General features: G+C 56.1%; 1 long non-coding RNA gene across 1 annotated transcript in view; it reads left to right on the top strand.

Annotated features, from left to right (window-relative positions):
- LOC138833171 (uncharacterized) overlaps positions 1 to 22500 on the top strand; it is a 91436-nt gene that overhangs the window by 1470 nt on the left and 67466 nt on the right. The window lies entirely within an intron of this gene.

The raw sequence follows: 22500 nt of genomic DNA, 5'->3' as shown, positions 1-22500 counted from the left end.
GTGTGAATTGAGCCAGAAATGTGAAAACAAGAAGGGACGTTATAAACACTCGCTCCCGTGTGCGCTCCTTGTTAAACAAGGGCAGCTTTCCAGTCCGTCTCCACCTGCAGTGTGCGCCTGTGGGAGCTGGGCACCGCCCCGCGGGCAGCCCTCCCCCTCCCCCCTCCCCCGCCCCCCTCCCCCGCCCCCCTCCCCCCTCCCCCGTCCCCCCGCCCCCCCTCCCCCCATCCCCCCACCCTCCGCCCCCCCATCCCCCATCTCCCCATCCCCCCGCTCCCCCGTCCCCCCGCCCCCCTCCCCCCTCCCCCGTCCCCCCGTCCCCCCTCCCCCCCTCCCCCCACCCCCCGCCCCCCCATCCCCCATCTCCCCATCCCCCCGCTCCCCCGTCCCCCCACCCCCCGTCTCCCCATCCCCCCATCCCCCCGCCCCCCGTCTCCCCATCCCCCCATCCCCCCGTCCCCCCATCCCCCCGCCCCCCCGTCCCCCATCCCCCCGTCCCCCCATCCCCCCGCCCCCTGGCCCCCCATCCCCCCGGATCCCCCCCATCCCCTCGCCCCTTGTCCCCCCATCCCCCCGTCCCCTCCATCCCCCCGCCCCCTGGTCCCCCATCCCCCCGGATCCCCACCATCCCCTCGCCCCTCGTCCCCCCATCCCCCCGCCCCTGTCCCCCCATCCCCCCGCCCCCGTCCCCCCCATCCCCCCACCCCCCCGTCCCCCCGGATCCCTCCCGTGCCCCCGGATCCCCCGTACCCCTGGTCCCCCCATCCCCCCATCCTCCCCCACTCCCCTCATCACCCCCGTCCACCTGTCCCCCTGTGCCCCCGTCCTCCCCCACTCCCCTGTCCCCCATCCCTCCACCCTCCGCTTCCCACCCCCCCGTCCCCCACCGTCCCCCCATTGCCCCCAGTCCCCCCATCCCCCCGTCCCCCCGTCCCTCCACCCCTGCTCCCGTCCCCCCGTCCCCTCATCACCCCCATCCCCCCGTCCCCCTCGTCCCCCCATCCCCCCTCGCTCCCCTGTCCCTCCTGTCCCCCCATCCCCTGTCCCCCCATCCCCCTGTCCCCCTATCCCCTCTGAGCCCCATTCCCCCCGTCCCCCCGTCCCTCCACCCCCCGCCTCCCCGTCCCCCGCTGCCCGTCCCCTTTATTTGACAGATGTGAAAGAGTTGAAGCCCTCAGTTCAGATGAACATTAGCAGCCGCTTTGCAGTCACTGGGGATTCGTTTAATTTTCTGGGTCTGTGTTTTGCAATAGTTTCAAGATGCTGGCATGCAGCTACAGACCTCGTAAAAACACAGTTTACACGGGTTGCTTCATTCAGCTGCCCAGCAGGCCCCGAAACCCTGACTCCTAAGTTTAAATTCCAAAGAACACGCAAAGCCCCCCCAGGAACCGCCACCCGGCACACGCACCACCACCCAGCACACGCACCGCCAACCTGGCACACGCACCACCACCCGGCACACGCACCACCACCCGGCACACGCACCACCACCCAGCACACGCACCGCCAACCTACACACGCACCGCCAACCGGCACACGCACCGCCTCCCGGCACACGCACCGCCACCCAGCACACGCACCACCACCCAGTACACACACTGCCAACCTGGCACACGCACCGCCACCCGGCACACGCACCACCACCCGGCACACGCACCACCACCCAGCACACGCACCGCCAACCTGTACATGCACCGCCTCCCAGCACACGCACCACCAACCTGCACACGCACTGCCACTCAGCACACGCACCACCACCCAGCACACGCACCACCACCCAGCACACACACCACCAACCTACACACACACCACCTCCCAGCACACGCACCACCACCCAGCACACACACCACCACCCGGCACACGCACCGCCAACCTACACACGCACCACCTCCCAGCACACGCACCACCACCCAGCACACGCACCGCCAACCTGCACATGCACTGCCACCCGGCACACGCACCGCCAACCTGCACATGCACCGCCACTCAGCACACGCACCGCCACCCGGCACACGCACCACCACCCAGCACACGCACCGCCACCCAGCACATGCACCGCCAACCTGCACACGCACCATCACCCGGCACACGCACCGCCACCCAGCACACGCACCACCAACCTGCACACGCACCGTCACCCGGCACACACACCGCCACCCGGCACACACACCGCCTCCCGGCACACACACCGCCACCTGGCACACACACCGCCAACCTGCACACGCACCGCCTCCCAGCACACGCACCACCACCCGGCACACACACCGCCAACCTACACACGCACCGCCACCCAGCACACGCACCGCCACCCGGCACACGCACCGCCAACCTGCACACGCACCACCACCCGGCACACGCACCACCACCCGGCACACGCACCGCCACCCGGCACACGCACCGCCACCCGGCACACGCACCGCCACCCGGCACACGCACCGCCACCCGGCACACGCACCACCACCCGGCACACGCACCGCCACCCGGCACACACACCGCCACCCGGCACACGCACCGCCACCCGGCACACGCACCGCCAACCTGCACACACACCGCCAACCTGCACACGCACCATCACCCGGCACACGCACCTCCACCCGGCACACGCACCACCACCCGGCACACGCACCATCACCCGGCACACGCACCACCACCCGGCACACGCACCACCACCCGGCACACGCACCATCACCCGGCACACGCACCACCACCCGGCACACGCACCACCACCCGGCACACGCACCTCCACCCGGCACACGCACCGCCAACCTGCACACGCACCACCACCCGGCACACGCACCACCACCCAGCACACGCACCACCACCCAGCACACGCACCACCACCCAGCACACGCACCGCCACCCGGCACACGCACCTCCACCCGGCACACGCACCGCCAACCTGCACATGCACCACCACCCGGCACACGCACCACCACCCGGCACACGCACCACCACCCAGCACACGCACCACCACGCGGCACACGCACCGCCACCCGGCACACGCACCACCACCCGGCACACACTTGTGCAGGAACAGGTTCCACCCACACAGTTTCTCAGGAATAGACAGAAGAGGTGCGACCACATCTCCCGAAGCCCTTCCCTGCTCCTCGCCCTCGTGGAGGGGACAGAGCACATGGCCGTCTGTGCGTGCACAGCGCCCCGCGGCCCAGCCATCACCCTGACTTCCCGGGCGCGTCAGGCCGGGTTTGCTCTGCTCGTCGGGAGCGGTGGCCCGTTTTATTTTTCTTGTTTGCTGCAGCTGACCCTTCGTCATTTTTCCTCGAGCTCTGTTTCAATGCGACGTGGGCCGGCCGAGCCGTAAATTGCGTGTGCTGTCGATGGGCTAATCACGGCTCGCGCTCCCCGCGCCCTCTCCAAGACATCCTCCCGAAGGAGTGACCCGGCTGGGAGTGACGGAGAGCAAGAGCAAAATGAAAAGGTTTAATTTCTTTGCCTCCATCTCGATGCAGAATGCAGATGAAAGCTGCGGCTTTATTTACGGTCTGCAGCGCGCGGGGCCGGGTCACAAATCCTGGAGAGGGATGGCAGTCCCTGGGCAGGCTGCATGCTGACGATTTCATCGTTTGTCACGTACGGGGTGTCAGATGAAAGGAGGGGAGGGAGGGAGGGAGACAGAGAGCGAGAGACAGAGAGAGAGAGAGAGAGAGAGAGAGAGAGGGAGAGAGGGAGAGAGGGAGAGAGGGAGAGGAGAGAGCGTGTCCATGCGCCGCACTGTGGTTTGGATAAGTGGTTAGGCCATTCGAAGCCCACCTGCAGAGCTCCAGGCTCGGTCAAGCACCAGGTAGAAAAGTTACGTTACTTGGATGCACATGTTTAAATCAGCGAGAGATGGGCCCCTCACAAAGCTCCCCCCAAACACCGGGGGCCGCAGAAGGGCTGAAGCTTTTCCCAGAAAGCCAGTGCCCAGGCAGTGCTGAGGGCCCTGAACCCCTGCCCGGAGTAACCGTCACCCGTTCTCGGGGTCGGCCGGGGTCGCAGGAGGGCACAGGTCGAGCGGGGGAAGATGGTCCGTGGGAAGGAGCCTGGGAGCCGAGCGCTCTCCGCACACGGCCCCTGCACAGTTGCCTTCTCTGGAGGAGGACAGAGGCCAGCGCAGGACACACGCACCGTGGCTTCTCACCCGTTAGAGATGCAGGATTAACCCCGCTTCAGGTTCTTCGTTGTACATCACCGCTGTGCCGTTTGAGGCTGGCTCAATACAACCAGTGTTCCAAATCTCCGAATATTTTCCAGATGACCACACGCAAGCGACCACGAACATACTTGGCGTTCAAAGGTTCTGAACGCGACCAGGCACATACAAGAATGATCACACTAGCGTTCACAGACGCTCGGCGCGAGGCACGCGCAGACCCTCCGGCCAGCGCCCACGGGCCGTCCTAGTGAAGTAGGCTTAAGGAAATGCGACTCAGGAAGCGTGTGTGTGTGTGTGTGTGTGTGTGTGTGTGTGTGTGTGTGTGTGTGTGTGTGTGTGTGTGTGTGTGTGATACCATACGTAGAGGGGCGCTGGAGAGTCTAATGGGAATGAATACCGGGTCAGATAACCTGGGCTTGCCTTTTGGTTTGTTACCACTTATTTGCTGAGTGATCTTGCACAAAGGCTTCAACCTCTCTGCACATGACTTTTTCTGATTGTTAAATGGAAATCATTGACAGAGAATCCCGAGGAGTTGGAATGAGTACCCGGCATACACCCATGGAGGTTGCGGTTACTATCAATAATAAACAGTACCCGCTAGTAATAAGTGATGTATACATTTCTTTTTTTAAATCATTGCTCTACGGCAGTTAAAATTTTCTTAGCGGTGATAGTCACCACTGGAATAAAGGAGGCAGAGGCTAGAAGATCAGATTTTTTAGGAGATCGGGACAATTATGTAAATAGGTTAAATTTATGGACTTAATGCGACTTATTTTTAGCTCCAGTGAGCCTGTCAAACACATAATATCACATTATATCTTAGCTAGATTGGTTTAATTTTCCATGTAATTTTCAAGGCAGTATTAAACAGCCAATAGCTCTGACAGAATATTACGGGATCGGAGTTACTTTATGTTGTTAAGAGAGTTATCGCGTGGGCCGATGATTTGAGAGAAACATCCAGTCATAAAATAACCCTGAGATTTATCTTTTTCCATTCCACTGGGAAAGATGCCGATGAAGCCCAAATACCAACAGCCCCGAAGAAGTCGGCTTGATTTAGTGATTTGCCCAGATAACTTCCAGTCTGTTCAGCCCAAGTTTTTAACGAGTCAAGGAGGGTGGGTGGCGGGGGGACAGCGGGGGACCCTCGGCCAGGGTGGCTCACGCTCTCGTCCTCACGGACACTTGGACTCAATCCCACCGCTGACCCCCAGGAGATCGGGAAACTCCCTGGTTTCTGGACAGCAGAAGTCCCGAGGCTCTGCGGCCAGGGCGTCTGGGGCGGTGAGCCCCGGCGTGCTGGCTGGCCTTCGCCGAGGGGTGTGGCTGTGTGTGCGTGCGTGGAGAAGCAGGAGGGAGCCTCCTGAACCTTGCCCCAGAAACCCAGGACCCCCTGGCATCCCCGCCTGCGTCTCTGAGACAGACCTCTTTAACCATTCAGCCTCTAAAACGACCCCTCATTTTAGCCCAGCCATCGAATCAGCCTATCCTGCTGAGTAGCCTTGGCAAACCTTGGAGTTCAGACGGACCAGGCCCGGGGTGCGGGGATTCGAGGGTCTTCTTGGGGCAGTGTAACAAATGATCGAGTGTGATTCCTTTCCCTGTTCCTAGATCCTGGTTCCCTCTTGGGTCTTTGCTTCTTGTCTCCGGGGATGTGACAGCTGGTCAGCCAGTCAGAGACTTCTGGTGGGCCGTGTGTGAGTTCCATCAGAACAGGGGGGGTTAATAAACACCGCGTCCTGGCTACTGTATGGCCACATGATCACCGTGGAGTTTCCCCGAGTCCTCACCGGTGAGGCAGGTAGACCTCGCCCACCACGTGAATGCTTTAACCGAAAGTTTCTGAAGTCTGGTGTGTTCCCCATGTACACGTCCTGTTGTTCAGAGACCCAGCAGCAGTGTATTTACAATAGCTCGCAAGACCAGATCTCCTCTAAGTATTATCAAACGAGAGCATTCCTTCCAGGCCCTGTTTTACCATTCATCTCGGATTGATAAACACACGAGACAGCATGTGAGGGATATTTATGCAGCTGTAATTGTGATTGTTACCATTTTCCCCCCTCCAAATCCTGCTGAGCAATCAATCTTTCTAAAGAAACTACCATCACCTCTTGCTTTTTGATCAACATTCTGCATAATTTGATTTCAAGTTATTGAAGTAGGTACGCTGACTCCAGTTAACAAACCACACGGGAATGAGATTTTCTGTATTTAATGAGAGATGTTTCCAGGAGTTGAAAATCTGAGAATGAAGATGGAAGCCAGGGTGGATTTCAGGACTGGAGAGACAGATCTCTTCTTGAAAACTGGCCAGTTCCCGGCTGATAGCTCAGAAGTCTAAACCCAGGCTACCATGATGTGGAATCAAAGCAAGACACACACCCCAAAGGCACCGGTAAGGCAGAGAAAATAACATGGTATCCATGCCCTTACTTTATGTGTTGTATTATCTTGATTATTCCTACTTTTTTTCCCACACAGATACCATGACATGGGATCTGTAGCTGGTTTTAAAATAATCACATTTTGGAGGGCACGGGTGGCTCAGGCCTGTAATCCTAGCTACTCAGGAGGCTGAGATCTGACGCTAAGGTTTCAAAGTCAGCCCCGGCAGATACATCCACGAGACTCTTATCTCCGTGGCTAACCAGCAAAAAGCAGGAAGTAGGGGTGTGGCTCAAGTTGTAGAGTGCCAGTCTTGAGCAAATAAGTTGAGCAAGAGTATGAGGCCTTGAGTTCAAGCCTCAGTCTTGGGTGTTTTTTGTTTCTTCACACACACACATACACACACACACACACACACACACACACACACACACACACACGCACACACACAGAGTTTTCTTCCCATCATCATATGACGTTGTTTAAGTTGAGTTGGTATATTTTAAAATATCTTGTAATATTTTAGGAGCTTCCTTCCAGGGGAAACAGGAGATATATATATATATATATATATATATATATATATATATATTTAATTTTAGGAAAAGTAATTTTGTTAGGCTCTGATGCTTGATGGAAACACTCAAGTAGATGCGCACATACGACGTCCCTTGAACTTCTGTTTCATGTTGTATATCCAGTTGTCGGGCTGTACTGGTATAACACAGCGGATTGTTTATCTACATTTAATTTTTTTAATCTGGAGAATGAGAATAAACTGTCGACTTAGCTGATGGGGTTGTTAAGAGGACTGAAGGAGTTAGGTTTGTCCTAAAGGTGTTGCTTAGAAAGAAGCCTGTCCGTTTGAACTAACTACTGGTGGCTGGCTTTGTTGATGTGGTCTTACCCATTTAGGGAAGTTCTTTCTGTCATTCTCTGGTCCTCGAAGAACTGCTTTATTGAGCTCATTCCAAAGTGTGCATCCAAAGCCTTTCAGGAGAGTCACCCTGTTCAGCCCCAGCCCTGTCCCAAGCTCGCGACGATGGTGGTGGTGGAGGAAAGGACTAAAGGGGCCGCGACGGAAGCTGTCGCTGCTCTTCCCATGGTCACTGTGAAGGCGTAATGAAAACCCGCCCATCAGTCATGTGCTGTGTGCCAGCGGCTACGTAAAGTGCTGTACGAGACTACCTTGAAGGGTAGGAGCTGGGATTTTGTTTTTGCCCTTAGCACAGAAGTGGCTCTGTGGAGGTTTAGATCTGTAGGCTTGAAATGGGTTTAAAGAGCTCCCGTTTCAACCCCGGACGGGGAGGGGCCGCCCATGGCCGCCTGAGCCTCCCCGCTCCGCCAAGCAATCTGAAGATAACTCTCGGAATTAATCTTTTTTTTTTTTTTTAACAAGCTATTTAAGCTGTAAGGTTCTCAGTCACCGTTGGAGAGGGATGTGTTTGAAGGTTGGGGGTGATTCTTTTCCCCTGATGTTATGAATGTTCTAGGTCCTTTAGTCAGACCGGTACTTTTTAAAATTGGACATGCAGGAGGTTGAACATTGGTTTGCAAATGAGTGGGAGCTCTAATGAACCATACAGGTGTGTGCATGCATGCACACACGCACACACACGCACACACATGCACACACACGCACACACACACATGCATGCACACATGCACACGCACGCACACACACACACACACACACACACACACAGGTGACGCTCTTACATTTGTTCCCACGGGCTCCCGAGTCTTGCCCGGGCCAGCGCTCTGCGGTGGGAGAGGATTCTGAGCAGCGGCTCCTCTCGCGGGGGCTGCAGAGCGATCTGGTCTGCACGGAGGGTTCCGGGGCCGTGCTCAGAGCCAGTGCAGCTCCCTGGCGCGTCCGTCCGTCCACCCGTCCGTCCACCACCGTGGGGCGATTGTCCGCCCTTCTCGCTTCTCTGCTCATCCCCTGCGTCGCTTACCCCGCTTTGCTTCGCACACAGTGATGGCTGCAGATGTCCGGACAGGCGCGGGGGAGGCGGGAGGTGAGCGGCTTCAGACGCCAAGGGCTGCCGGGGCTGTTGGTTGCCTGTTAGAAGCGGAGCCCGAAGTCTTGAGAGATGTAAGAAATGAAAATTGTATTTAAATAAGGCTTCCCAGCTTTGTCTTTGATGTGAACCTGATGAGGCGAATTGCTTTCAGAAGTGAAAGTCGAGATCTAAAGGTTATAATCACATGGAGGCAAAAATAGCCCAAGGAGAGACGGCGGGTTCATTTAAATACGTGAATGATTAGTGGAGATGTAATGGTTCTATTAATATTAATTACGCCATTACCGCTCACTGGTCTCCACACTGCAAGCCGCCGTTTCTCTCTGCCTAGGAGAGGTACCCGGATGTACGGAGAAGCCCAGGACTCGCCTGTGATTCTCAGTGTAAAAAATGGGGCCAACCTAATGCTGCAAAAGGAAAAAAAGCCTGGCGTGCCGGTCCTTTTTCAGACACTGTGAGAAATGACTTACAGGAGGCCCGGGCCTCGCCGCCGCTGGGCTGGGGGGGAAGCCGGCCGTGGAGGGGCCCCCGCGGGGAGCCGGGAGCGGGACCCGGCCCCCCCAGGCCGGCAGCCCGGCCCTGCACAGGCAGGTGGTCCCGCGGGCGTCCGTGTCCGCTGGGCGTGCTCGGCCCGCAGCGGGTTTCTAGGGACGGCAGCTGCCCGGCTCCGTTCCTGGTGAACTCCGTGGAAGGGAGGAGGAGGAAAGCCCCGCCAGGCCAGGAGGCGGCCGGGGGGACAGGAGGCCGAGGGACCCACCGCCCGTCCCTGCGGCCGGTCCTTGGACGGAAGGTCTCCCTTCATTCAGACGCGCGGGGAGGGACGGGGGAATGGAAGGTCTCCCTTCATTCAGATGTGCGGGGAGGGACGGGGGAATGGAGGATTTCATGTCTGAGAAACGATTCCGTTGGAGATGAGCTGTCTTCTAACTCGGCACTTGGCTGCTTCCTTCTTGAAGCAATCGGCATTTAACGAGGAAGAAAACAACGTTTAAAGCGTCGTGTTTATTTTCTGTGAATACTGGGACCGTGTGTGGGAGATCATGTTTTTATGTGCAGTTCTAAATGTGTGATATCAATTTGGGCCCTAAACAGATTCATTTCATTAAATCCCCAAGATCCCGGTGTTCACCCCCCCCATGCCACCCCATGACCACACCCACCAGGCATAGACCTGGGGGTCTAACGGGGCTCGGGGCTCTTCCTTCCCTCTCTGGCGTGAAGGGGGATTTCAGACGCGTCACAGCACGAGCGTGGCGGCCAGCTTGCATCCGCACATCTGGGCACGGCCCAGAGGCCCCGGCCGTCCTGGTTCTCCACACACGGGGTGGATAAGCCGCTAAACAAACTCCCCTTCCTCTGTCTAAGTAAAGGGGGACAAAGGGCAAAGGTTTGAAATATGGAGAGTGGTGTCCTATGGCAGCCCAAACCGAATCACCTGTCCCCGGCTGCCGGCCCTGTGTGTCCCCCATGCTGTCCCCGGCTGCCGATGTGTGTGTCCCCCACCCCGTCCCCGGCTGCTGCCCCCATGTGTGTTCCCCACAGGAAGAGCTGCCTTCACTCTTTTCCCTTTAATATGTTATTAAAATGGTCTCTGTAAAGGTGATGTGCAGAGGGCCTGCAGTTGCACGCGGCAGGCGATGAGCGCCTTCCGTGGTGGACAGCGCCCCCCTTCCCCGCTCCCTCCCAGGTTTCCCCTCCTGTCCCCACCCACACGCTGTGTATAGTTCATTGTCCACGTCGTGTCCCGTGAGGACCACTACTGCATGTGTTCACCCTTTGTACCAGCCTTTCTCTGCCCCCACCTGACCACCCTCCCCCCAAAAAAGCCCCACGAAAATGTAGAAACAAGGGAAAAGGTACAGAAAAAACCAGCAGCAAAGGAAAATAGAAACCTCTTGGTTCCATTTCTTGGAGGTCATTTCGATTAACATCATCTAACATGATGGTCTGCACGTAGCTATTGAGCCCTTGTGATCCTCTCCTAAGAACACCCTCCCCCCCGTCTTGCCATGCGAGTGTCTGGAAACCCACAGAACTTACCAAGTCCTGGTGTAGTTTTTTGTCTTCTACCACCCAGTGTGTTTATTCGTAATTTACAGGCATGTTCCAGTGGCCTGAGCAGGGCAGCGGGCAGCTGGTTCTCTGGGTCAGGCTTGTGCTTATGTCTGATTTTACCCACTGTGTGGCCTTCCTTCTGACTCGCGTCTGACCTCTGTCTCCCTGCTGCCAGTGTTTGTTTGTTTTTAAACAAAAGCCCGGGACTTTCAGGAGGACCAGAGCACGCTTCCCCGAGAGGTTGGTCCGCAGTTTTTCAAGTGAGCAGACAGTGAGAGGAGGAGGAGGTCCACATCACAAAGCAGCCATGGTCTCCCACCAGCAGCCATCCTGTCTTCGTCTTTGGACCGAGTTCGTTGACCGTGGGCTACGCCATTCCACCTAGGTCAAGGGACAAAGGCCCTTCCCTGGGGCTGGAGATCATTAAGGAGACACATGCCCGCCCTCCTGACATTCACCACCCCGGGAAGACAAGCCGGGCGATGAAACATGCAGACGTTGTTATAAAATCCTGAGACTAAACGGACTAACTGAGTGAAGGACTGTTGGGGAATTGTGGCGAACTGTGCAAGAGGTGTCAGTAAAATGTGGTTACACTCCTAACCTTCTCAACCCCTCCTCTCCTTTTCTTCTTGCACAAGCTATAATTGCACACATTTCCCCCCCCCCCCCACCTCCGCGGTGTCACGGCCTTTGACCTTCCGCTTTGAAGTTACCGGTTTGGTCTATTGGAAGCATATACATCGCCGTAGGGCCAGGAAAAAAACCCTGGGCCATCTGTGGATTACATACACAATACATAAACTAAATGCATAAAATTTAATTGAGAGTTTAATAGAATTCATGGGAAAGGAAATCCCCAGCAATACCCCCTTAGAAGTCAGAGCTCAGGGGGTTTTCCAGGGCCCCGCAATGAACCCAATAAAGCCAAGAGAGAAAAAAAAAACCCAGAGGTTCACAGGGGCCTTAGCCAGGGTGACCCGTGTTTAGGTAAGAGCCCGGCTGACTCGAGTTCTTGGTGAAGGCTTTCCGGAGCCCCAGGAGGGCCACACGCGGCTCCCTATGTGGCAACTTGAACTGAGTAAGAGTGTTAGTTACCTCGTGTTTGTGGTTTATACAACCACTAAGTTATTTAACCACTTCTGAAGTTTTTACAGTAACTTAATATAAAGTTTTTGAATATAAAGAATTTGAATTTCCGACTACTCTCCAGTGCTTTATATTTTTAGTGTAAACAGCAGTATGCTATCTATCAACACAGTGGATTTGTTCTAGCATGTTATTTATTGAAAGACCGGTTTCTTTCTAATAAAAGTAATTCTAGTTAAGCTTGTACTTCTAGGTTCAACTTTTAAATACATCGCCCAGACCCCCACAGAATATGATACACATTCGGGTCCAAAAAGCCATTTGCACATATTATTAATATTATTAATGACTTTAAATGGATTTAATTTTAAATTTAAGACCAAGAGGATCTGAAGTATCTACTGATCTAGAGAACGAATTATTCGATTGTTTCCCTTTCCACATTCTTGGCCTGTCCTGAATGTTCCGATGACGGCTTCCGATGTGTGCTCGTGAGCCATTTGGGCTCCTTAGCATAACCCACCCAGACCTTCGTGGGGAACTGGAGGGAAGCCCTGGAAATGAAAACAGCAAGGTCACGGCCACAGCGTGGGCCAGGTCACGGCCACAGGCATGGGCCAGGTCACAGCTGTGGAACCCAGCAATTCTCTGCTGAGAGCAGGCCTTTGATCCTTGTCTGTCCACTTTTTGTTGTTGTTGGTCCTGGGGCTTGAACTCAGACCCTGGATGCTATGCCTGAGCTTTTCCCCATCAAGGATAGCGCTCTACCACTTGGACCACAGCTCCACTTCTGGCTCTTTTTTTTTAGTGGATAATCGGGCTGGCTTTGAACCTCAGTCCTCAGATCTCAGCCTCCTGAGTAACTCAGGGTCCCAGGTGTGGGCCACCAGCGCCTCGGTATGTATTTACTTTTGAATTCCCTTTTGAAAGTCCAAATATCCAACTGCCAAAGTAGTTCAGCAGCGGACCAATCCATAGTTCATTCTGACCCATCTTCAGGTCCGGGAGAATTCTCTTCTAATGCTGCCCCATTTACACGTCGGAACAAATCAGCGCAGGGCAGGAAGCGAACCAGGGCTGGCGGGAGAAGCTCCGTTCGTGGCCGTCTGCGAGGCTGTGGGCACAGGCTTGCCCCTGGGGAAAGCGCATCGGGAAGGAATAATGTCTCTTGCCTGCAGACAAAACACTCAGGTGCTGTCAGCCATGCTTGAAGGGAGCATTAAAGCTTCTTCTATTTAAACAAATAGGGCGACGGCTTCTAATAGCAAAGCAAAGTTGCCTTTTATGACTCCAAAGTGTGTTCGCGGTGCATGCTCCGTAGTTTTCATTGCTTGAGATGATTTACCTATAGGACCTTTATGTCCTGTAGTTGTTATGGGATTTTTTTTATACTATGCATTTTGTACATTACTTTTACTTTGGCAAACGCAATCTACCACATAAAGGCCTATGGCTTTGTCCAGCCCCGAAGGCCGGTAGCAGCGGGGCACTGAGGGAGAGGTGTACGCCCTGGGGCAGTCGGCCCAGGGACACCGGAGAGCCGAGGCTCGCAGGTGGACGGGGCCTTGGGCAAGCCAGGCCGCCCCACCTCGGGATTTCTCATTTGAAACTGGCTTTTACTGCCCAGCCAAAGGAAGTATCAGCTGCGCTCCACCGGCACTGGCCACACATCGAGAACATTCTGGAAGGAAGTCCTTCCCTCACCATGGGACGGCGGCTACCACCGTGCGGCTAGCATCCAAAGAACATACGTGTCAGCCGGGCGCCGGTGGCTCCCGCCTGTCTTCCTAGCAACTCGGGAGGCTGAGATCTGAGGATCGCGGTTCAAAGCCAGCCCGGGCAGGAAAGTCCGTGAGACTCTTCTCTCCCATGAGCCACCAGAGATCTGTAAGTTGGTGCTGTGGCTCAAGAGGTAGAGCGCTAGCCTGGAGTGAAGATGCTCAGGGGCAGTGCCCAGGCCCGGAGTTCACGTCCCATGACCTACAAAAACAAAGAACATACATTTTAATACTGCAATTAACGTATATGTGTATAAAAGTAAAACCATCGGGCCAAAAAGGAATTAAAAATGGAGGCCTTGAAGATGACACAAGACAGAAGACTCTGAACAGGCAGAGACCCCCTCTATCTATCCGCCTGGAAGTGGCTTCTCTGGGGGTTAGTGCTCTGATGCTGGGCTGTGAGCGTACAGGCCCTGGGGGCTGCTTTCCCATGACGGCGGGGCATGCTGTGCGTTAGGCTGGCCGGGGGAGCTGGGCGGGCCTATTTACACAGCCGCAGCCCACAGCCCGCAGGCTCCTCCCATGCGGGGCCTCAGACTTACCTTCCCCTGCCCCGGCCCTGCCCCGGCCGGCCCCGCCGGGGAGCCCATCCCGGCGTTATGAGTTGACTGGTGTCTGCGGGATTTGAACGGAGCGGCAGCGTGCTTCACGGCACCGCAGCGGGCAGCGGATGACCTTGCTCGACGGATGACCTTGGTATTGCTATTGCAGGGGGGCCTGGGACCCAGAAGCGTTCCTCCCGCCCCAGACCCCTCCTCTGTCGGACCCAGGCTTCCTCCCCAGGGTCACCGCCACCTCCACACGCCCCGCTGCCCAGACCAGCGGCCTGGACGACCCTCGGGCTCCTCAGCCACGAAATACGAGTGCTCGTCCGCTCGGCACTGTCCTCTCTGCGTAACCTCGCACCCACGCCACGTCCTGCCAGCCCCGCGTCGTGTGGCAGACGGGTTTGTCAAGGCTTGAGTAAAAATGCTCAGGTTAGTATTATTATTGTTGTTGTTGTTGTTATATTTAGGATGGGCATACAGTGGAATATTCTCAACCTGGCTTTTTAGGCTGTGTGAGATCCGGTCCCTGCAGTATTCCCAGTAATCGTGGCCTGTCTTGGTTATCTGGAATGTTCTTGCCACTTGTTTTTATAAAACTGCAGCTATCACCGCAGGGTCTGGCACGGGGGTCGCGGGCGGGATCACAGCTCCGATCCCGCCCAGCGCACAGAGAATTTGAAGAGACCCCGTGACTCGCTGGGAAGTTGGCGCCAGGGCTGGGAGTCCCCGAGGAGGCCCGACTTACCACTCGATTAGCGTAGGAGGGAGAAAGCGGAGTCTCCCGGGCTCTCTGTGCTGGTGTCTCTGTGCTCAGAGCCTCGGGACGGTGCTCCTCCCGTCCACGGTGCTCCCTCCCCGTTCTGCAGTCCTCCCTGCGGCCCGGGACACCGGCCCGGGAGGAAGTAGGGGAGAGACGCTGAGGGCCACGGAAGCGGGTCCGGACAGGGTGCTCCCGCTGGGGGCTCCTCCCCACATAACTGACAGGGTGCTCCCGCTGGGGACTCCTCCCCGTGTAACTGACAGGGTGCTCCCGCTGGGGCTCCTCCCCGTGTAACTGACAGGGTGCTCCCGCTGGGGGCTCCTCCCCGTGTAACTGACAGGGTGCTCCCGCTGGGGCTCCTCCCCGCGTGTCTGACGGGGTGCTCCCGCTGGGGCTCCTCCCCGTGTAACTGACGGGGTGCTCCCGCTGGGGCTCCTCCCCGTGTAACTGACAGGGTGCTCCCGCTGGGGCTCCTCCCCGTGTAACTGACGGGGTGCTCCCGCTGGGGGCTCCTCCCCGTGTAACTGACAGGGTGCTCCCGCTGGGGCTCCTCCCCAGGTAACTGACAGGGTGCTCCCGCTGGGGCTCCTCCCCAGGTAACTGACAGGGTGCTCCCGCTGGGGCTCCTCCCCGCGTGTCTGACAGGGTGCTCCCGCTGGGGCTCCTCCCCAGGTAACTGACGGGGTGCTCCCGCTGGGGCTCCTCCCCAGGTAACTGACGGGGTGCTCCCGCTGGGGCTCCTCCCCAGGTAACTGACGGGGTGCTCCCGCTGGGGCTCCTCCCCAGGTAACTGACGGGGTGCTCCCGCTGGGGCTCCTCCCCAGGTAACTGACGGGGTGCTCCCGCTGGGGCTCCTCCCCAGGTAACTGACGGGGTGCTCCCGCTGGGGCTCCTCCCCGCGTGTCTGACGGGTGCTCCCGCAGCCCTGTGTCCCAGCTCTTACCCCCCCCCCCCCCCCCGCAGGTCAGGCCAGCGCCCCTCCCCACCCAATCCCAGCCAGAGGAGGACCTGGGCCACAGCTGAGCAGAGCGGCCGTGCGAAAGCCACAGGGTCTCATATGGCACACAACCACAGCTACCACACAACCACAACCACACAACCACAGCTACCACACAACCACAACCACAGCTACCACACAACCACAACCACACTACCACAACTACCACACAACCACAACCACAGCTACCACACAACCACAACCACACAACCACAGCTACACCACACAACCACAACCACACAACCACAGCTACACCACACAACCACAACCACACAACCACAACCACACAACCACAACCACAGCCACAACTACACCACACAACCACAACCACACAACCACAGCTACCACACAACCACAACCACACAACCACAACCACAGCCACAACTACACAACCACAACCACACAACCACAGCTACCACACAACCACAACCACACAACCACAACCACAGCCACAACTACACCACACAACCACAACCACAGCTACCACAGCTACCACACAACCACACCCACACAACCACAACCACAGCCACAACTACACCACACAACCACAGCTACCACACAACCACAACCACAGCTACCACAGAACCACAACCACACAACCACAGCCACACTACACAACCACAGCTACCACACAACCACAACCACACAACCACAGCTACACTACACAACCACAACCACAACCACAGCTACCACAGAACCACAACCACACTACACAACCACAGCCACAACTACACCACACAACCACAACCACAGCTACCACCACACAACCACAACCACCACACAACCACAACCACAACTACCATCACACAACCACAACCACAACTACACCACACAACCACAACCACACAACCACAACCACAGCTACCACCACACAACCACAACTACCACACAACCACAACCACAAGTACCACACAACCACAGCCACACTACACAACCACAGCTACCACACAACCACAACCACACAACCACAGCTACACTACACAACCACAACCACAGCTACCACAGAACCACAACCACAACCACACTACACAACCACAGCCACAACTACACCACACAACCACAACCACAGCTACCACCACACAACCACAACCACCACACAACCACAACCACAACTACACCACACAACCACAACCACACAACCACAACCACAGCTACCACCACACAACCACAACTACACTACACAACCACAACTACCACACAACCACAACCACAAGTACCACACAACCACAGCTACACCACACAACCACAACCACACAACCACAACCACAGCTATACCACACAACCACAACCACAGCTACACCACACAACCACAACCACAGCTACACCACACAACCACAACTACCACACAACCACAGCCACAACTACCACACAACCACAGCCACAACTACCACCACAACCACAACCACCACACAACCACAACTACCACACAACCACAACCACAACTACCACACAACTACAACCACCACACAACCACAACTACCACACAACCACAACTACAACCACAACCACACTACACAACCACAACCACAACTACCACACAACCACAACCACAACTACACCACACAACCACAACCACAACTACCACACAAGCACAACTACCACACAACCATAACTACCACCACACAACCACAACCACCACACAACCATAACTACCACACAACCACAATCACATCTACACAACACAACCACAACTACCACACAACCACAGCTACCACCACACAACCACAGCTACCACTATCACACAACCACAACCACCACACAATCACAGTTACACCGCACAACCACAACCACCACACAACCACAACTATACCACACAACCACAACCACAACTACACAACCACAGCTACCACACAACCACAACTACACCACACAACCACAACCACAACTACCACACAAGCACAACTACCACACAACCACAACTACCACCACACAGTCACAACTACCACACAACCACAGCTACACCACACAACCACAGCTACCACACAACTACAGCTACCACACAACCACAGCCATCACACAATCACAACTACCACACAATCATAACCACCACACAACCATGGCCACCACACAATCACAGCCACACCTACCACACAACCATAACTACCACACAATCACAACTACCACACAACCACAACTACCACACAACCACAGCTACACCACAACCACAGCTACACCACACAACCATAGCTACCACACAGCTACAGCTACCACACAACCACAACTACCACACAACCACAGCTACCACACAACCACAACTACCACACAACCACAGCCACAACACGATCTTGGCTGTCTCCCCCCCAGGCTTGGTGCTGTCGTGGACACTGCAGAGCAGGTGTGGATCACGTGCGTTGATTAGAAGCAGGCCGAGCACCGGACCCCCTGATTGGCAGTAAGGAACATGCTGGAAACTCCCGGGAGATACAGGGAAGGCTGACCCTTGCCCCGACCAGGGCCCTCTGGGGTGTTCATGCAGGAGCACCTAGCGTGTGCTACCATTTTATCCTTCTTCCTTTATTTTTTATCGTCCAAGAAGCTCTTCTGGGGCTCAGAAACCCCCTCTGGGGTCATAGGTAGAATCTGAGGTCCAGCCGAGTCTCAGGAGTGGAGTTGGAATTCGGGTCGATTAGCTCTGAAAGATTCTCCCGGAGCTGGAGGCATCCCAGCCCCTGCTCTCAGCCTGGAGAGGAGAAACACTTCACCCGATGTGATTCTTGAATACAGGCTGCCTTTCTTTAGAAACAACCCCCTCTGCCGTGCTTTGCATCGTTGCAAAACTGGACTCGGGATTCTCTCTGTGGGTCACATGCTCAGCGTGGCCTCTTCCTGTCAGCTGAGTTGAGCCAGCCAGAGTGAAACTCTTGGGGCAAGCAGTGATGGAGCAAGAGGATTGTCAGGGCACCACGAACAGCATGATCTAAGGAGGGCACCAGGCCTTTACCGGATAAGATCTGCTTGCCCTGTGGTGATGGGACCCAAGGCTGAAGGTTGCCAGAGGAGACATGGATGGGTGGGTGGATGGATGGGTGGATAGATGGGTGGATGGATGGATGGATGGATGGGTGGATGGATGGATGGATGGATGGATGGGTGGGTGGGTGGGTGGGTGGATGGATAGGTGGGTGGGTGGGTGGGTGGGTGGATGGATGGATGGGTGGGTGGGTGGATGGATGGATGGATGGGTGGGTGGGTGGATGGATGGATGTATGGATAGATGGGTGGATGAATGGATGGATGGGTGGATGGATGGATGGATGGATGGGTGGGTGGGTGGATGGATGGGTGGATGGATAGATGGGTGGATGGGATGGTGGGTGGTGGGTGGGTGGATGGGTGGATGGATGGATGGATGGATGGGTGGATGGATGGATGGATGGATGGGTGGGTGGGTGGATGGATGGATGGATGGATGGATGGATGGATGGATGGATGGATGGATGGGTGGATGGATGGATGGATGGGTGGATGGGTGGGTGGATGGATGGATGGATAAATGGATGGATGGATGGATAGATGGGTGGATGGATGGATGGATGGATGGATGGGTGGATGGATGGATGGGTGGGTGGGTGGGTGGGTGGGTGGGTGGGTGGATGGGTGGGTGGGTGGGTGGGTGGGTGGATGGATGGATAGATGGGTGGATGAATGGATGGATGGGTGGATGGGTGGATGGATGGATGGGTGGGTGGGTGGATGGATGGATGGATAGATGGGTGGGTGGGTGGATGGATGGATGGGTGGATGGATGGATGGGTGGGTGGGTGGGTGGGTTGGTGGATGGATAAATGGATGGATGGATGGATAGATGGGTGGGTGGTTGGATGGATGGATGGGTGGGTGGGTGGGTGGGTGGATGGATGGATGGATGGATGGATGGGTGGGTGGGTGGGTGGGTGGGTGGATGGGTGGATGGATGGATAGATGGGTTGATGGATGGATGGATGGGTGGATGGATGGATGGATGGATGGATGGGTGGGTGGGTGGGTGGGTGGGTGGATGGGTGGATGGATGGATAGATGGGTTGATGGATGGATGGATGGGTGGGTGGGTGGATGGGTGGGTGGAAGGACTTGTGGCTGATTGGATGGATGGGAGGATGTATGGGTGGACGGGTGGATAGGTGGATGGATAGATAGAAAGGGAGGAAGGAAGGAAGGAAGGAAGGAAGGAAGGAAGGAAGGAAGGAAGGAAGTAGGGAGGGAGGGAGGGAGGGAAAGCAGGAGGGAACCTTTCCCAGAGCAAAGGCCTTGCACAAGTACTCTACCACCTGAGCCTTCCAGGCCCTCCGTCCTTTGGTTCTGTGTTTTGTTTTGGAGCTGGTCTTGCTGACGTTTTCTGGGCTGGCCTCCAGCGTGGGGCCTCCTGCCTTGGCCCCCGCTCCCCTTCACTGGGACTGCAGGCTTGCACTGTCACGGCCAGCTCAGACACCCCGTATTGAATCTTCTGATTGTACTGATGTATTTTCTTCGGTGTTCTGGGAGCTTGAACTCGGGCCCTCACGCTTGCGAGGCAAGCGCTCCACCGCATGAGCCAGGCCCCCCCCATCTTGCCTCCGTTATTTTTTTCAGATAGGGTCTCACGTATTTGCCTCAACCCTCCCACGAGCTGTGGTTTACGCGTCTGCCAGCACACTCAGCTCCTCAGTGTTCCCACTGTAAAGTGTTGGCAGCCAGTCTGTTTTCCTCCGAAACTCTGGGCCGTCTGTGCGGCCTTTATATTCCCACAGCTCTCAGGCAGGACCCAGGGGTGCTGGGGGCTCCCCGGGCACCTGGTGTGTTGCTGTTTGTTTTCCTGGCTCGGGATTTCATTAGCACACAGGGATGATTGTGTCAAGTGTACGTGAAGTCCTGCAAACAGAACTGAGAGCCGGGCAGGCCTGGTTACTGACGCGTCAGCTCGCTTGCTTCCGTAAGGCATTTTCCGTAGGGACCGGGAGGCCATGCCCTGGTTACTCTGTCAGGCTCTTCCACAGGAAGACCGTCCTTCAGTTTTTAAGGCTTTTACAACGTTCAGCCGTGGGCGTGCATCCCGTAAGGCTTTCCCTGCGAGGGCGCGCCTGCAAGTTTGCCACTCCCGTTTCTCCTTTCAGATGAGAACGTCAGTGCGGTTTCATTTCTTATCTAGGTTACTCACCGCGGGGGCCAACTCCGGGGATCTCACCTCCGGTCCTGGGAGTACAAAGTCATCCATCGCTGTTCCGTTTCCCAGAGGCTCGCTGATTCCTGTGCGTGACCACGCCGATCCCAGCGCGGTCCCAGCAGGAGCTGGGAGGTGGTGGCTGTGTCACCCGTGTGTGTGTGTGTGTGTGTGTGTGTGTGTGTGTGTGTGTGTGTGTGTGTGTGCGCACGTGCGTGTGCGCATGTGTTCAAGGCTAAGGCTCTACCAATTGAGCCACAACCCCACTTACCGTTTTTTAGTAGTTAATCAGAGATAAGAGTCCCACGGCCTTTCCTGCCCGGGCAGGCTTTGAACCGCGATCCTCAGAGCTCAGCCTCCTGAGCCACCAGACCTTGCTTACTGTATTTTTATCGCCTTGAGATAGTTGTACCCGGGCTCCCCAGTTCTGCGCGCCCGGGGATACAACGTGGCTTGGACGGCGCCCCCCCCCCCCCCGTTTCCCCCTCCGTACGCGGTGTAATAGGACTGTTGGCTCACCGCGCCTCTCTCCGCGCGCCCGCTCTCCTCCCCTGAGACCAAACAGGCTTCAGCGTCCTGGTGTTTATTTAGTCAGACTGTCAGTTAATCGTCCAAAGCAGCTACACCTCGGGAACTCACCCCCGCACGAGCGTCTCCCATCAGTTTGATTTTCGCATAGCAAATGCCCCACGTATGTTTTGATATGTGGTCATGTTTGACCTCTAATTTCCACCTAGGAGAGAAAACGTGTGCCCTTGGTCTCTCCGAGCCTGCCCGACTTGGCTTACAACGTTTTCCAGGTCTGTCCATCTCCCTGCAGATGACGTAACATGGCTTTTTGTGCCTGAATCGTGTGCACACACTGTGTGCACACACAGCATTGTCCTGGTTGCAGGGCGTCTGGGCTGTTTCCATGGCTAGGCTGTGGCGGCGGCCGCAGCCATGAACACGGGTGTGCAGGCAAATCTACCCATCGCTGCATTTTGCAGGAGCAAATTTCCCAGCCATTTTGTGTCCAAGATTCTTCGCGTTTGAAGCAACTATCTAAAATAACATCACTAGGTTGCCTCTGTGCTTCTTAGAATGCCAAGAATAGACAGGAAGGAGTTTCCGACCTAAGACGGCAGGAATTATTTAGTCTTAGTGTCAGAGGAAATTAGTGGTGCAATCTGACAGAGGGGGGTGGGGGGGAAAGAGCCTACCTATTCCCATCAATAAAGAAACGTATCCCTCAATCATTTTCGGTAATGTAATAATGGGGCAAAGCTATTATAGAGACCACATCTAGGGAAATGCATGCAAAACTAAATGAGCGGTGCACGTGATGAATTATGCATGGTTTTAAATTAGCTAATGAAAGAGATTCATAGTAAATGATAATGAAAGATCGCTGGTCCCGGGTTGGCATTTGATGTTGAAGCAAAGCACCGTGCCGGAATCCCCAGAGCCAGCCACCGCCCCGTCCACCTCTCCCTAACGAGGGGGGGCCTGGTCTCCTGCCTACAGGGAGGAGTTCCGGGGTTAGCATTTACAGAGGGGCTTTTGGG

The sequence above is a fragment of the Dipodomys merriami genome, unplaced genomic scaffold (genome assembly GCF_024711535.1).
Source record: "Dipodomys merriami isolate MVZ:Mamm:240054 unplaced genomic scaffold, mDipMer1.0.p SCAF_201, whole genome shotgun sequence".
Taxonomy (NCBI): Eukaryota; Metazoa; Chordata; class Mammalia; order Rodentia; family Heteromyidae; genus Dipodomys; species Dipodomys merriami.
The sequence above is the reverse complement of the archived record's forward strand: the minus strand, read 5'-3'. Positions and strand labels throughout refer to the sequence as shown.